The following is a 15,046-nucleotide window of genomic DNA, read 5'->3' as shown; positions in this document are numbered from 1 at the left end:
CTCGCCCTCCCCCCCATTGGTATATTACGAAGAGCAGCCGAATGAAGACGAGAAGAGCAGCCAAGCAGCCCCTGCCCCAGCAACCTAATGCTGGGGCAACCAAAGTGAAATCCGGCCGAACTAGAGTGAAATCCGGCCGAACGGAATCCGGCGGAACCAGAGTGCAACAGAGAAGAGCAGCCGAAGCAACAGAGAAGAGCAATAGAGAAGAGCAGCCGAAGCAACAGAGAAGAGCAACAGAGAAGAGCAACAGAGAAGAACAAGAACAGGTATTTCTAGGTATTTCTCAATGATTCGATTTCGATTTCGAGTGAAAGCTTTTGACGATTTTGCATGCATCTTTTTGTTAAAAAGGTGCCTATTGTCAGGACTGAATTGTTTGGTGCAAAGTTAGATAAACATTTTTTACCAAATAAAGTATGTCAGGACTGAATTGTCAGTTGCAGTTTTTGGAAGTATTTTACAAGTTCGTTCAGATGCCAAAATTGCTGGTAAAATTGTCACTACTAGGTTGGTAAAAGCAAATAGAGGGGCCGCTAAAATCGTCCTTGGGTGGTAAAATCATTAGGGATGGTTGGTAAAAGCAAATAGAGGGGCTGCTAAAATCTTCAGTCCTTGGGTGGTAAAATCATTAGGGATTGGCTGGTAAACTCTTTAGACCTTGGGTGGTAAAATCTTTAGTCGGGTGTCTTTAGTCCTTGGGTGGTAAAATCATTAGGGATTTGCTGGTAAATTTTTGAGGGATTATCTGGTAAAATCATGAGGGATTGGATGGTAAAATCATCAGTCCGTGGTAAAATCATTAGGGATTGGTTGGTAAAATCTTTAGTCCTTGGGTGGTAAAATTATTAGGGATTGGCTGGTAAAATCTTCAGTCCTTGGGTGGTAAAATCATTAGACCTTGAGTGGTAAAATCTTTAGTCCTTGGGTGGTAAAATCGTGAGGGATTGGATGGTAAAATCATCAGTCCTTGGGTGGTAAAATCATTAGGGATTGGCTTGTAAAATCTTTAGTCCTTGGGTGGTAAAATCATTAGGGATTGGCTGGTAAAATCTTCAGTCCTTGGGTGGTAAAATCATTATGGATTGGCCGGTAAAATCGTCAGTACTCAAGTCAGAGCACGTGCTGTTCTTCCAGCCCCTAGGTTGGTAAAATCGTCAGTACTCAACTTGAGATTTTGCAGCCTGACCTGGCTAGAACCTGCGATTTTTACCTGGATGGAACCTGAGATTTTACCACATGTTTGCAGCCAAAGCAACAGATTCAGCCAAAGAGTCAGAGCACGTGCTGTTCTTCCAGCCCCACGCCGCTCGTGATGAGCCGTGAGGTTTGTTCCTTGCCAACTTCGTTACTGTTTTTTCTGCTAAAAGAAAACAAAATGTATGCATTTCCTCTGGTTTTGATTCTGGTTTTGATATAGAAGAAACAAAGAAACGCACACAAATGGACCCAAGATGAAGAAGAGTTTGTTAAAAAAGAAGCTTCGAAGTATCTTAGTTCTCATGGTGTTCCACCCAAAAGAACTAGATTGTATCGTAATGTTGCAACTTCAGCGAATATGTCCGGCTATGTTCAATTGGATGCTAACAATGTTGAGCAAAAATTTCGCCAGTACGAGAAGAAATGGAATACGCTAGGTCTTAAAGATACGGTATGTCCCCCACTCCTGCTCGTTCTTTCCCCACTCCTGAAAACGCTAGGTCTTATTCAGTATGTTTTTTTTCCTCTCGAATATGCAGGCATACAGTGAGTTATTCAGCACGTTATTCGGTGGTCCTAACACTGGATCCAAAAGTTCAGGTCCAATAGGTGTTACAAGTTCAGGTCCATTGGGTGGATCCAAAAGTTCAGGTCCAATAGGTGATACAAGTTCAGGTCCATTGGGTGTTACAACTTCAGGTTCAATGGGTGTTAGAAATTCAGGTTCAATGGATGTATCGATGATGCCACCAAAGAAAAGGATGCTGCAGAGAGTGGAGGAGGTCGAGGAACCCGAAGACATAACAAGTGCATGCTCTTATATGTTTAAACATATGAGGGGCTTGTACCCTGGGGAGTGGAACAAACATCATTGGGACGAGTATTATTTCTATTCAACGGCACTGCAGGAAACATCTGTCTTAACTGGGTTTCTTGCATTGAAGGGCATGGACTTTGATATTAGGCGCTCTTTCCTCCTTTCTAGGCAGGACCAACAGAACCCATCTGGTGCATCTTCCTGCTCTTCCTGCTGATACTATTGTTTAGTTCATACAAATTAGTTTGGTTTTTTGTGACTATTATTTTTACTACTGTAATGTGTTGCAACTTCATGTTTTTTAGACTTTTGAAAGCTACTGTAATGGCTTAGATATTTTACCAGTTTAGATTTAGAGATTTATTTTACCAGCATGGGCTTTGAGATTTTACCAGCATGGGGGTTTAGAGATTTATTTTACCAGCATGGGCTTTGAGATTTTACCAGCATGGGCTTATACTATGCCATTGTTTAGTTCATACAAATTAGTTTGGTTTTTGGTAAAATCTCAAAGTCCATGCTGGTAAAATAAATCTCTAAACCTAAACTGGTAAAATATCTAAGCCATTACAGTAGCTTTCAAAAGTCTAAAAAACATAAAGTTGCAACACATTACAGTAGTAAAAATAATAGTCACAAAAAACCAAACTAATTTGTATGAACTAAACAATGGCATAGTATAAGCCCATGCTGGTAAAATCTCAAAGCCCATGCTGGTAAAATAAATCTCTAAACCCCCATGCTGGTAAAATCTCAAAGCCCATGCTGGTAAAATAAATCTCTAAATCTAAACTGGTAAAATATCTAAGCCATTACAGTAGCTTTCAAAAGTCTAAAAAACATGAAGTTGCAACACATTACAGTAGTAAAAATAATAGTCACAAAAAACCAAACTAATTTGTATGAACTAAACAATAGTATCAGCAGGAAGAGCAGGAAGATGCACCAGATGGGTTCTGTTGGTCCTGCCTAGAAAGGAGGAAAGAGCGCCTAATATCAAAGTCCATGCCCTTCAATGCAAGAAACCCAGTTAAGACAGATGTTTCCTGCAGTGCCGTTGAATAGAAATAATACTCGTCCCAATGATGTTTGTTCCACTCCCCAGGGTACAAGCCCCTCATATGTTTAAACATATAAGAGCATGCACTTGTTATGTCTTCGGGTTCCTCGACCTCCTCCACTCTCTGCAGCATCCTTTTCTTTGGTGGCATCATCGATACATCCATTGAACCTGAATTTCTAACACCCATTGAACCTGAAGTTGTAACACCCAATGGACCTGAACTTGTATCACCTATTGGACCTGAACTTTTGGATCCACCCAATGGACCTGAACTTGTAACACCTATTGGACCTGAACTTTTGGATCCAGTGTTAGGACCACCGAATAACGTGCTGAATAACTCACTGTATGCCTGCATATTCGAGAGGAAAAAAACATACTGAATAAGACCTAGCGTTTTCAGGAGTGGGGAAAGAACGAGCAGGAGTGGGGGACATACCGTATCTTTAAGACCTAGCGTATTCCATTTCTTCTCGTACTGGCGAAATTTTTGCTCAACATTGTTAGCATCCAATTGAACATAGCCGGACATATTCGCTGAAGTTGCAACATTACGATACAATCTAGTTCTTTTGGGTGGAACACCATGAGAACTAAGATACTTCGAAGCTTCTTTTTTAACAAACTCTTCTTCATCTTGGGTCCATTTGTGTGCGTTTCTTTGTTTCTTCTATATCAAAACCAGAATCAAAACCAGAGGAAATGCATACATTTTGTTTTCTTTTAGCAGAAAAAACAGTAACGAAGTTGGCAAGGAACAAACCTCACGGCTCATCACGAGCGGCGTGGGGCTGGAAGAACAGCACGTGCTCTGACTCTTTGGCTGAATCTGTTGCTTTGGCTGCAAACATGTGGTAAAATCTCAGGTTCCATCCAGGTAAAAATCGCAGGTTCTAGCCAGGTCAGGCTGCAAAATCTCAAGTTGAGTACTGACGATTTTACCAACCTAGGGGCTGGAAGAACAGCACGTGCTCTGACTTGAGTACTGACGATTTTACCGGCCAATCCATAATGATTTTACCACCCAAGGACTGAAGATTTTACCAGCCAATCCCTAATGATTTTACCACCCAAGGACTAAAGATTTTACAAGCCAATCCCTAATGATTTTACCACCCAAGGACTGATGATTTTACCATCCAATCCCTCACGATTTTACCACCCAAGGACTAAAGATTTTACCACTCAAGGTCTAATGATTTTACCACCCAAGGACTGAAGATTTTACCAGCCAATCCCTAATAATTTTACCACCCAAGGACTAAAGATTTTACCAACCAATCCCTAATGATTTTACCACGGACTGATGATTTTACCATCCAATCCCTCATGATTTTACCAGATAATCCCTCAAAAATTTACCAGCAAATCCCTAATGATTTTACCACCCAAGGACTAAAGACACCCGACTAAAGATTTTACCACCCAAGGTCTAAAGAGTTTACCAGCCAATCCCTAATGATTTTACCACCCAAGGACTGAAGATTTTAGCAGCCCCTCTATTTGCTTTTACCAACCATCCCTAATGATTTTACCACCCAAGGACGATTTTAGCAGCCCCTCTATTTGCTTTTACCAACCTAGTAGTGACAATTTTACCAGCAATTTTGGCATCTGAACGAACTTGTAAAATACTTCCAAAAACTGCAACTGACAATTCAGTCCTGACATACTTTATTTGGTAAAAAATGTTTATCTAACTTTGCACCAAACAATTCAGTCCTGACAATAGGCACCTTTTTAACAAAAAGATGCATGCAAAATCGTCAAAAGCTTTCACTCGAAATCGAAATCGAATCATTGAGAAATACCTAGAAATACCTGTTCTTGTTCTTCTCTGTTGCTCTTCTCTGTTGCTCTTCTCTGTTGCTTCGGCTGCTCTTCTCTATTGCTCTTCTCTGTTGCTTCGGCTGCTCTTCTCTGTTGCACTCTGGTTCCGCCGGATTCCGTTCGGCCGGATTTCACTCTAGTTCGGCCGGATTTCACTTTGGTTGCCCCAGCATTGGGTTGCTGGGGCAGGGGCTGCTTGGCTGCTCTTCTCGTCTTCATTCGGCTGCTCTTCGTAATATACCAATGGGGGGGAGGGCGAGTAGTAGGCCTCATTACTGCTGCTAGCTCCGCCTTTTGAGAGCTCCCATTAAGCGAGGAGCTGAGAGAGCAGACCTGGCCGGCGTTTGCGTGTGGGAAAGGAGCGAGGAGCTGAGAGAGCAGACCTGGCCGGCGTTTGCGTGTGGGAAAGGAGCGAGGCGTGAAGAGGAGAGAGGAGAGAGGGAGCGTCAAACGGCGTGTGAGATATAAATGGAGGAGAGATGTGGCGGGCGCGGGATGGGCTGGTAAAATCATCAGTCCATGTGTGAAATCGTTGTGTCAGTGTGAAATCAAGTCCCCATAAAAAGCCGCGCTCTGCTTCGCCGCGGAAGCCGTTCCCGCTCTGCTTCGCCGCGGAAGTCCGGCCGTTCCCACCATCATCTTGGTGTCCACCATCATCGTCTTCATCCTGGTTCCACCATCATCCTTGTATTCCTCATCCTCGTTCCTGGATACCTCCCCATCCTCGTTCCCGGATACCTCCTCATCCTCGTTCCTTGATACCTGCTTGCCCTTTGTGTGCTGCAAAAAAAAAAAGGACCAATTCTCTAGCAAGCAAGCAAGAAAATTGTCTGCAGCAGCAAGCAAGATGGTAAAATCTCAAAGCAAGGATCTTTGCAACGCCGCTTGGTGGCCAATACCTTCTTTGAGGGGGGACGATCATCTTGTTTGGCGCCGTCGTCTGGCGGATCATCTTTGCGGATCCGCTTGGCGGCGCCGGAAATTTTGGGCGGAACCCGACGCTTCTTTCTGCCGGGAGGCATGGGGGCTTGCGCGGCATGATCTTCATCCTCGGGTTCTTCTGACGGATCTTTGCAACGCCGCTTGGTGGCCAATACCTTCTTTGAGGGGGGACGATCATCTTGTTTGGCGCCGTCGTCTGGCGGATCATCTTTGCGGATCCGCTTGGCGGCGCCGGAATTTTTGGGAAGAACCCGACGCTTCTTTCTGCCGGGAGGCATGGGGGCTTGCGCGGCGAAGCAGAGCGGGAACGGCCGGACTTCCGCGGCGAAGCAGAGCGGGAACGGCTTGCGCGGCGAAGCAGAGCGGGAATGGCCGGACTTCCGCGGCGAAGCAGAGCGGCGGGAACGGCCGGACTTCCGCGGCGAAGCAGAGCGGGAACGGCTTCCGCGGCGAAGCAGAGCGCGGCTTTTTATGGGGACTTGATTTCACACTGACACAACGATTTCACACATGGACTGATGATTTTACCAGCCCATCCCGCGCCCGCCACATCTCTCCTCCATTTATATCTCACACGCCGTTTGACGCTCCCTCTCTCCTCTCTCCTCTTCACGCCTCGCTCCTTTCCCACACGCAAACGCCGGCCAGGTCTGCTCTCTCAGCTCCTCGCTCCTTTCCCACACGCAAACGCCGGCCAGGTCTGCTCTCTCAGCTCCTCGCTTAATGGGAGCTCTCAAAAGGCGGAGCTAGCAGCAGTAATGAGGCCTACTACTCGCCCTCCCCCCCATTGGTATATTACGAAGAGCAGCCGAATGAAGACGAGAAGAGCAGCCAAGCAGCCCCTGCCCCAGCAACCTAATGCTGGGGCAACCAAAGTGAAATCCGGCCGAACTAGAGTGAAATCCGGCCGAACGGAATCCGGCGGAACCAGAGTGCAACAGAGAAGAGCAGCCGAAGCAACAGAGAAGAGCAATAGAGAAGAGCAGCCGAAGCAACAGAGAAGAGCAACAGAGAAGAGCAACAGAGAAGAACAAGAACAGGTATTTCTAGGTATTTCTCAATGATTCGATTTCGATTTCGAGTGAAAGCTTTTGACGATTTTGCATGCATCTTTTTGTTAAAAAGGTGCCTATTGTCAGGACTGAATTGTTTGGTGCAAAGTTAGATAAACATTTTTTACCAAATAAAGTATGTCAGGACTGAATTGTCAGTTGCAGTTTTTGGAAGTATTTTACAAGTTCGTTCAGATGCCAAAATTGCTGGTAAAATTGTCACTACTAGGTTGGTAAAAGCAAATAGAGGGGCCGCTAAAATCGTCCTTGGGTGGTAAAATCATTAGGGATGGTTGGTAAAAGCAAATAGAGGGGCTGCTAAAATCTTCAGTCCTTGGGTGGTAAAATCATTAGGGATTGGCTGGTAAACTCTTTAGACCTTGGGTGGTAAAATCTTTAGTCGGGTGTCTTTAGTCCTTGGGTGGTAAAATCATTAGGGATTTGCTGGTAAATTTTTGAGGGATTATCTGGTAAAATCATGAGGGATTGGATGGTAAAATCATCAGTCCGTGGTAAAATCATTAGGGATTGGTTGGTAAAATCTTTAGTCCTTGGGTGGTAAAATTATTAGGGATTGGCTGGTAAAATCTTCAGTCCTTGGGTGGTAAAATCATTAGACCTTGAGTGGTAAAATCTTTAGTCCTTGGGTGGTAAAATCGTGAGGGATTGGATGGTAAAATCATCAGTCCTTGGGTGGTAAAATCATTAGGGATTGGCTTGTAAAATCTTTAGTCCTTGGGTGGTAAAATCATTAGGGATTGGCTGGTAAAATCTTCAGTCCTTGGGTGGTAAAATCATTATGGATTGGCCGGTAAAATCGTCAGTACTCAAGTCAGAGCACGTGCTGTTCTTCCAGCCCCTAGGTTGGTAAAATATTAATTCCTTGGCTGGTAAAATCGTCAGTACTCAACTTGAGATTTTGCAGCCTGACCTGGCTAGAACCTGCGATTTTTACCTAGATGGAACCTGAGATTTTACCACATGTTTGCAGCCAAAGCAACAGATTCAGCCAAAGAGTCAGAGCACGTGCTGTTCTTCCAGCCCCACGCCGCTCGTGATGAGCCGTGAGGTTTGTTCCTTGCCAACTTCGTTACTGTTTTTTCTGCTAAAAGAAAACAAAATGTATGCATTTCCTCTGGTTTTGATTCTGGTTTTGATATAGAAGAAACAAAGAAACGCACACAAATGGACCCAAGATGAAGAAGAGTTTGTTAAAAAAGAAGCTTCGAAGTATCTTAGTTCTCATGGTGTTCCACCCAAAAGAACTAGATTGTATCGTAATGTTGCAACTTCAGCGAATATGTCCGGCTATGTTCAATTGGATGCTAACAATGTTGAGCAAAAATTTTGCCAGTACGAGAAGAAATGGAATACGCTAGGTCTTAAAGATACGGTATGTCCCCCACTCCTGCTCGTTCTTTCCCCACTCCTGAAAACGCTAGGTCTTATTCAGTATGTTTTTTTTCCTCTCGAATATGCAGGCATACAGTGAGTTATTCAGCACGTTATTCGGTGGTCCTAACACTGGATCCAAAAGTTCAGGTCCAATAGGTGTTACAAGTTCAGGTCCATTGGGTGGATCCAAAAGTTCAGGTCCAATAGGTGATACAAGTTCAGGTCCATTGGGTGTTACAACTTCAGGTTCAATGGGTGTTAGAAATTCAGGTTCAATGGATGTATCGATGATGCCACCAATGAAAAGGATGCTGCAGAGAGTGGAGGAGGTCGAGGAACCCGAAGACATAACAAGTGCATGCTCTTATATGTTTAAACATATGAGGGGCTTGTACCCTGGGGAGTGGAACAAACATCATTGGGACGAGTATTATTTCTATTCAACGGCACTGCAGGAATCATCTGTCTTAACTGGGTTTCTTGCATTGAAGGGCATGGACTTTGATATTAGGCGCTCTTTCCTCCTTTCTAGGCAGGACCAACAGAACCCATCTGGTGCATCTTCCTGCTCTTCCTGCTGATACTATTGTTTAGTTCATACAAATTAGTTTGGTTTTTTGTGACTATTATTTTTACTACTGTAATGTGTTGCAACTTCATGTTTTTTAGACTTTTGAAAGCTACTGTAATGGCTTAGATATTTTACCAGTTTAGGTTTAGAGATTTATTTTACCAGCATGGGCTTTGAGATTTTACCAGCATGGGGGTTTAGAGATTTATTTTACCAGCATGGGCTTTGAGATTTTACCAGCATGGGCTTATACTATGCCATTGTTTAGTTCATACAAATTAGTTTGGTTTTTTGTGACTATTATTTTTACTACTGTAATGTGTTGCAACTTTATGTTTTTTAGACTTTTGAAAGCTACTGTAATGGCTTAGATATTTTACCAGTTTAGGTTTAGAGATTTATTTTACCAGCATGGACTTTGAGATTTTACCAGCATGGGCTTATACTATGGCATGAATGTTGTGGAAGTTGTTTGAAGAAATTCATTGTGCTACCACCTCTTAGCATTCTTATCTCATTTGTTTTTCAGTTGAGCACTGTCCAGCTTTTTGGTATTAATAGAGATTCCTTTTGATCTTCGCTGCAGGCTCAAATGCAAAATGATGGACACATGTTGGCGAGAAGCTTCTGCTGAAAACTGTGCACAACCTGCACTTGGGTCTGCATTGCCACTAATGTTTTTTTCTTTAGTGATCTTTTTAGCCTGTTGGTGATGAACCGATGTCATTGTGGAACTTGTAATGCTTGTCGGATTGTTTCCTTATTTCATCCCCTAGTTGCTCAACGTATGTGCTGCTGCCCAACAGTCCCATGCACATGGGTGTTCCATGCATGCAAAGGACACATGAGGATTATGTCAACGTGATTAACTATTTCTTCTCCTTGCGATGTTTTTTCTTTAGTGATCTTTTTTGCCTGTTGGTGATGAACCGATGTCATTGTGGAACTTGTAATGCTTGTCGGATTGTTTCCTTATTTCATCCCCTAGTTGCTCAATGTACGTGCTGCTGCCCAACAGTCCCATGCACATGGGTGTTCCATGCATGCAAAAGACACATGAGGATTATGTCAACGTGATTAACTATTTCTTCTCCTTGCGTCAGGCTCATTTACAAGGTGAACTCGAATAATGCATTCAGGGTCTTGCCATGAACTAGAGAATCACCAGACTACAAGTAGGCCAAGCCTCATCGTCGCTCGTCAAACCGCGTATACGGCCAACGCGCGTACATACCTCGCTCGGATACGGCCGGCAAGCGTATGAGCAAGGCACCGTATTCTATCTAGTGAACTTGTAATGCTTGTCGAATTGTTTCCTTATTTCATCAAGTCAAGACCGGTTTAGCCTGGTAACATACCACGTTAAGTACGCGGCGCTTTAGCCTGGTAAGTGCGGGTGCGGAGCTAAACCGGACTTGACTTGATGAAGAGAGACATGGATTTTTTTTGGGTTCGGTTTGAGTCCTGACCTATATATATGTGGCCCTACGGGTTCCATCAATTGAACACCCAAACCAGCCAAGGACTTTGGCTGGCCCTACGGGGTCCATCAATTGAACACCCAAACCAGCCAAGGACTTTGGCCGCACCGAAGGTTCCCACTCTTAATTTACCAATTGCATCGGATGCCGAGCGCGCCCGGGCTCACGCCAACATCGACCTACTTGAGAAGCGACGCTCTGACGTGGCGGCTCTTGTAGGTAAGTGCGGGTGCGGAGCTAAACCGGACTTGACTTGTTGAAGAGAGACATGGATTTTTTTTTTGGGTTCGGTTTGAGTCCTGACCTATATATATGTGGCCCTACGGGTTCCATCAATTGAACACCCAAACCAGCCAAGGACTTTGACTGGCCCTACGAGGTCCATCAATTGAACACCCAAACCAGCCAAGGACTTTGACTGGCCCTACGAGGTCCATCAATTGAACACCCAAACCAGCCAAGGACTTTGGCCGCACCGAAGGTTCCCACTCTTAATTTACCAGTTGCGTCGGATGCCGAGCGCGCCCGGGCTCACGCCAACATCGACCTACTTGAGAAGCGACGTTCTGACGTGGCGGCTCTTGTAGAAAAGGCCGGCCAAAGGAGGCAACTGGACGCCGACTATCCCCCGGATGTTGGCACTATCCTCTCGTGGCTCATGTAGAAAAGGCCGGCCAAAGGAGGCAACTGGATGCCGACTATCCCCCGGATGTTGGCACTATCCTCTCGTACCCGGCTAAGGAGCTTCTGGAGGAGGTGGACTCCTAGGAGGTGGAACCGGATTGGGTCGTCAATTCGATTCTTATTTTGTTCATGGAGCTCAGTTAGTTTTTTTTAGATCATCAAATTAGAGTCATGTGTTTATGGAGCTCGGTTAGTTTTTTTAGATCATCAAATTAGAGTCGTGTGTTTAGGAAGGGGCATGGTGATGAACCGATGTTATTGTGGAACTTGTAATGCTTGTCGGATTGTTTCCTTATTTCATCAAGTCAAGTCCATCAGTAAGGATTTTTAAATGACACCATATTACCCCGTTTAAATGACATCAGTTAGTTGATGGACATGGTAATCCCTAATGATAAATCTTTAAATGACACCATATTACCCCGTTTAACTTCGATAATTGCATGAATTTAATATCTAAACTAATGATCATACTCTATAATCGGGTCATATTCGTATATGCATGTGTTTTTGGAGGATTTTGATTTATGCAGGATAAATGATAAATTAGAGATGAATATGGGCTAAATTCGAGACAAGCGAAAGATGAAGGCCGAAAGCCCGGATGAAGCAGGCCTAATAGGCTCAGGTGCCCAAGCCATGGACTTGATGCCCACTCATGCCCGGATGCAGCCCACCAACCTCCAAGATTGCTTAAGGACTAAGCAAATGAAGATAAGATCAAGTTACTTCGGGATGAAGGCAATTCAAATGGAAAGTCATCAAGAGATAATTATATCCCGAAGCAAACGACGTCCTGGACCCACATGCAGCGAAAGGAAGACTTTAGAAGCATCAAGGAAGCTTGGGTAAAAAGTTGAGCGCAAATGGGCCAAGGAATGGCCCAGGCCGCGCGGCCAAGGCTCCCTTTGGCCGCGCCGCCCAAGGCTTTCCTTAACCGCCTCGCCTTCCCCTTTGACCTAGGGTTTCCCAAGACTATAAATATCTCACCTTTCGGCCGGCACCCCATCATTCGAAGCAGAAAGCCGAGGAACTTGAGGGACATCCATCTACGGAGAGCTGAGGGCCGTGCAGTTGTCTAGAGGCTAGCCTAGGCTAGGCTCTAGCCGGCGGGATCACCATGGGGGAGTGGTGGTGCGAGCCCAGCTTCGGCCTGTAGCGGTTCACTTCAGGGCGCGGTGGTGTGCCGGTCCGGTCGGGGTCGGTGCGCCCGTTCCCTTTCTTTACGTTGCTGGCCTGGCCTGGGTGCGTGCTCCGGACCTCCTGTAGGCTGGCGCAGGGAGATCGCTGGGTGCGTGCTTGGTTTCTGGAACTCTAGAACGCGTTTGTCCTATTACTTTTTTTATGAAAGCTTTGTTGATTCTATCTCTTCAAACAAATACTGCGGAGTACAAGAACTGTCGAATATAATGGACTTAGGCCATATTTATATTTGATGATTAATTCAAAAATCCATAATAAATGCTATAATAAAAACAGTTTAGTACCGTATTAATGATTAACAATGTGTTAACTCAACTTAAATAGGTGGCCTTTGATAGCTCCTATGGAGAAGTTGAGAAAGGGAAAAGGTGTGCCACACGCGCGTGCCGCCGAGCCGTGGCGTGCTTGTCTTGTCGAGACACACGAGGACCAGACGAGACGTGACGTGGCACACGCATGGTGAATAAGGAAAGGAAGAAAAATGAGAAAAATGGGGTCTGACGGGATCTGACTGTTGTGCAATTAATGACAATTATTTAATAATTGATTGACTCGTTAATAGCAATTAATTATGATTGATTGCCATTAACCTATGCAGACACTCTTTTCTAACCTGTGAGACAGAATCAGTCATACCTGTCTTTCCAGTCGCGTTGCTCGTTTTTGGGAGCGTCTTCCGCGACCGCTCGCCGGCGAGATCGTCTTCTTCCACTCCTGCATTTCTGGTGGACGGTCGAGTTCGTGACTGCGACTACTTCGTCTTCTTCCTAGTGGACGTTCGTGGAACTGCACTGCGATCATCTTCCTGCATCGACTATGGTCCACTACAGCAAGCAACACACTATGTCGACTAGTGCGAATGGAGCCACCGGTGTCTTCGGCACTGGTCCCTCCTTGGGGTACAAATCTAATCTACTTTCTTTTATTTTCAGTATGTCTGCAGTAGTATTTGCAATATTTATCTCTAATCTGAGTAGTGATAAAATTGTACACGTGCACATCTATGCCACCCTAATATTATGCGTTTATCTAGATTAAATCAAACATTAAAATATCTAATTTTCTAACAATCCAAAAACTTGATATTAGACCTTTCTGTTAGTGGTTTTGCTGCTGCGTTAATACCGGATCCGTTTGATGGTTCAAACTATAAGCGGTGGCGCGCGAGAATGATATTGTGGTTAACTGCTATGAGTTGCTATCACGCTACGAAGGGGAAGCCGGAACAGTTTACTCCTGAGGAGGAGCAAACGTTCATGGGAGCCGATAACTAACCTCTTCAGAGGCGCCGTGATCAGTGCGCTCGATAAAAAGTATGTTGACAACTATATCATTTGCACTACTGCTAAGGAATTATGGGATGCGCTTGAGGCCAAGTTCGGGGTTTCTAATGCTGGTAGCGAGCTGTACCTCATGGAGCAACTGTTTGATTACAAAATGGTGGATAACCGTCTGTGATTGAACAAGCACGTGAGATACAGGCACTAGGTAAGGAACTAGAACAATTCCCTTGTGTGTTGCCTGAAAAGTTTGTGGCCGGCGGTATAATCGCTAAGCTGCCACCTTCTTGGAAGGATTTTGCTACTTCTCTAAAACATGAGAGGAAAGAGTTTGGTCTTACCGAACTCATGGAAACTCTTGATGTCGAGGAGAAGGCGAGAACAAAAGATACACATGAGAAAGGCGTTGAGTCTTCTAGTGCCAATGTGGTGCAGAAGAAAAAGCAATTCGCATTCCGTAATAAGAAAAAGAACAAGCAAGAGAACAAGCCAGGGACAAATCCGAAGCCAAAGCAAACTGTAACTTTTAAGAAGAAAAAGGCAGATGGTGGCTGCTTTGTTTGCGGTAGCGATGACCACTAGGCAAGTGTTTGTCCAGACCGCAAATTCAAACGAGAAGAGAAAAAGTCAGTGAACATGGTCATCAGCGAAGCTGAAGGAGGAACATCTGGGTATGGTAATTATTTACCCACTGTTCTTTCAGTCTGTCATTCACCTGAGTGGTGGATGGATACTGGGGCTAATGTTCATGTATGTGCTGGCATCTCTTTGTTTTCTTCTTATCAGGCCGGCGACAATGGAGCCTTACTGATGAGGAACGGCTCTCATGCGTGTGTTCTTGGTGTTGGTACGGTCATTCTGAAGTTCACTTTGGGAAAGACGGTGCTGATGAAGAACTTGCAGCATGTCCCCTCCATCAAAAAGAATCTAGCTAGCGGCTCACAGCTTTGTAGAGATGGCTACAAAATAGTCTTTGAGGCCAATAAAGTTATACTTTCAAAGTTTGTAACTTTTATTGGTAAAGGTTATGATTGCGGAGGCTTGTTCCGTTTATCTATGCATCATGTGTGTAACAAAATCGTGAACCATACTATTATTTCGAATGAGTCGAATATTTGGCATTCGCGATTTTGTCATGTTAATTATGGTTGTTTAACGCGGCTAGCAAATATGAATTTAATCCCAAAATTTAATTTAGTCAAAGGTTCTAAGTGCCATGTATGCGTGCAATCCAAGCAACCACGCAAGCATCACAAGGCTGCAGAGGCGAGGAACTTAGCACCATTAGAACTAATCCATTCTGATCTATGCGAGATGAATGGTGAGTTGACTAAAGGTGGTAAACGATACTTCATTACATTTATAGACGATTGTACTAGATTTTATCATGTGTACTTGCTTAAAACAAAGGATGAAGCATTACAATATTTTAAAGCCTATAAAGGTGAAGTAGAAAATCAACTTGAGAGGAAAATTAAACGCCTAAAGTTCGATCGTGGTGGAGCATATTTTTCAAGTGATTTTTCTG

The 15,046-nt window shown here is 44.4% G+C and overlaps 1 long non-coding RNA gene across 1 annotated transcript; it reads left to right on the top strand.

Moving 5' to 3' along the window:
* Positions 12,026–14,595, top strand: LOC110434537. The gene is made up of 3 exons (XR_002452047.1): positions 12,026–12,326; positions 12,563–14,189; positions 14,305–14,595. It is a non-coding gene; the product is annotated as an uncharacterized LOC110434537 (long non-coding RNA).

Source organism: Sorghum bicolor, chromosome 4 (assembly GCF_000003195.3).
Source record: "Sorghum bicolor cultivar BTx623 chromosome 4, Sorghum_bicolor_NCBIv3, whole genome shotgun sequence".
NCBI lineage: Eukaryota > Viridiplantae > Streptophyta > Magnoliopsida > Poales > Poaceae > Sorghum > Sorghum bicolor.
This window is presented reverse-complemented; position numbering and strand designations above follow the sequence as displayed.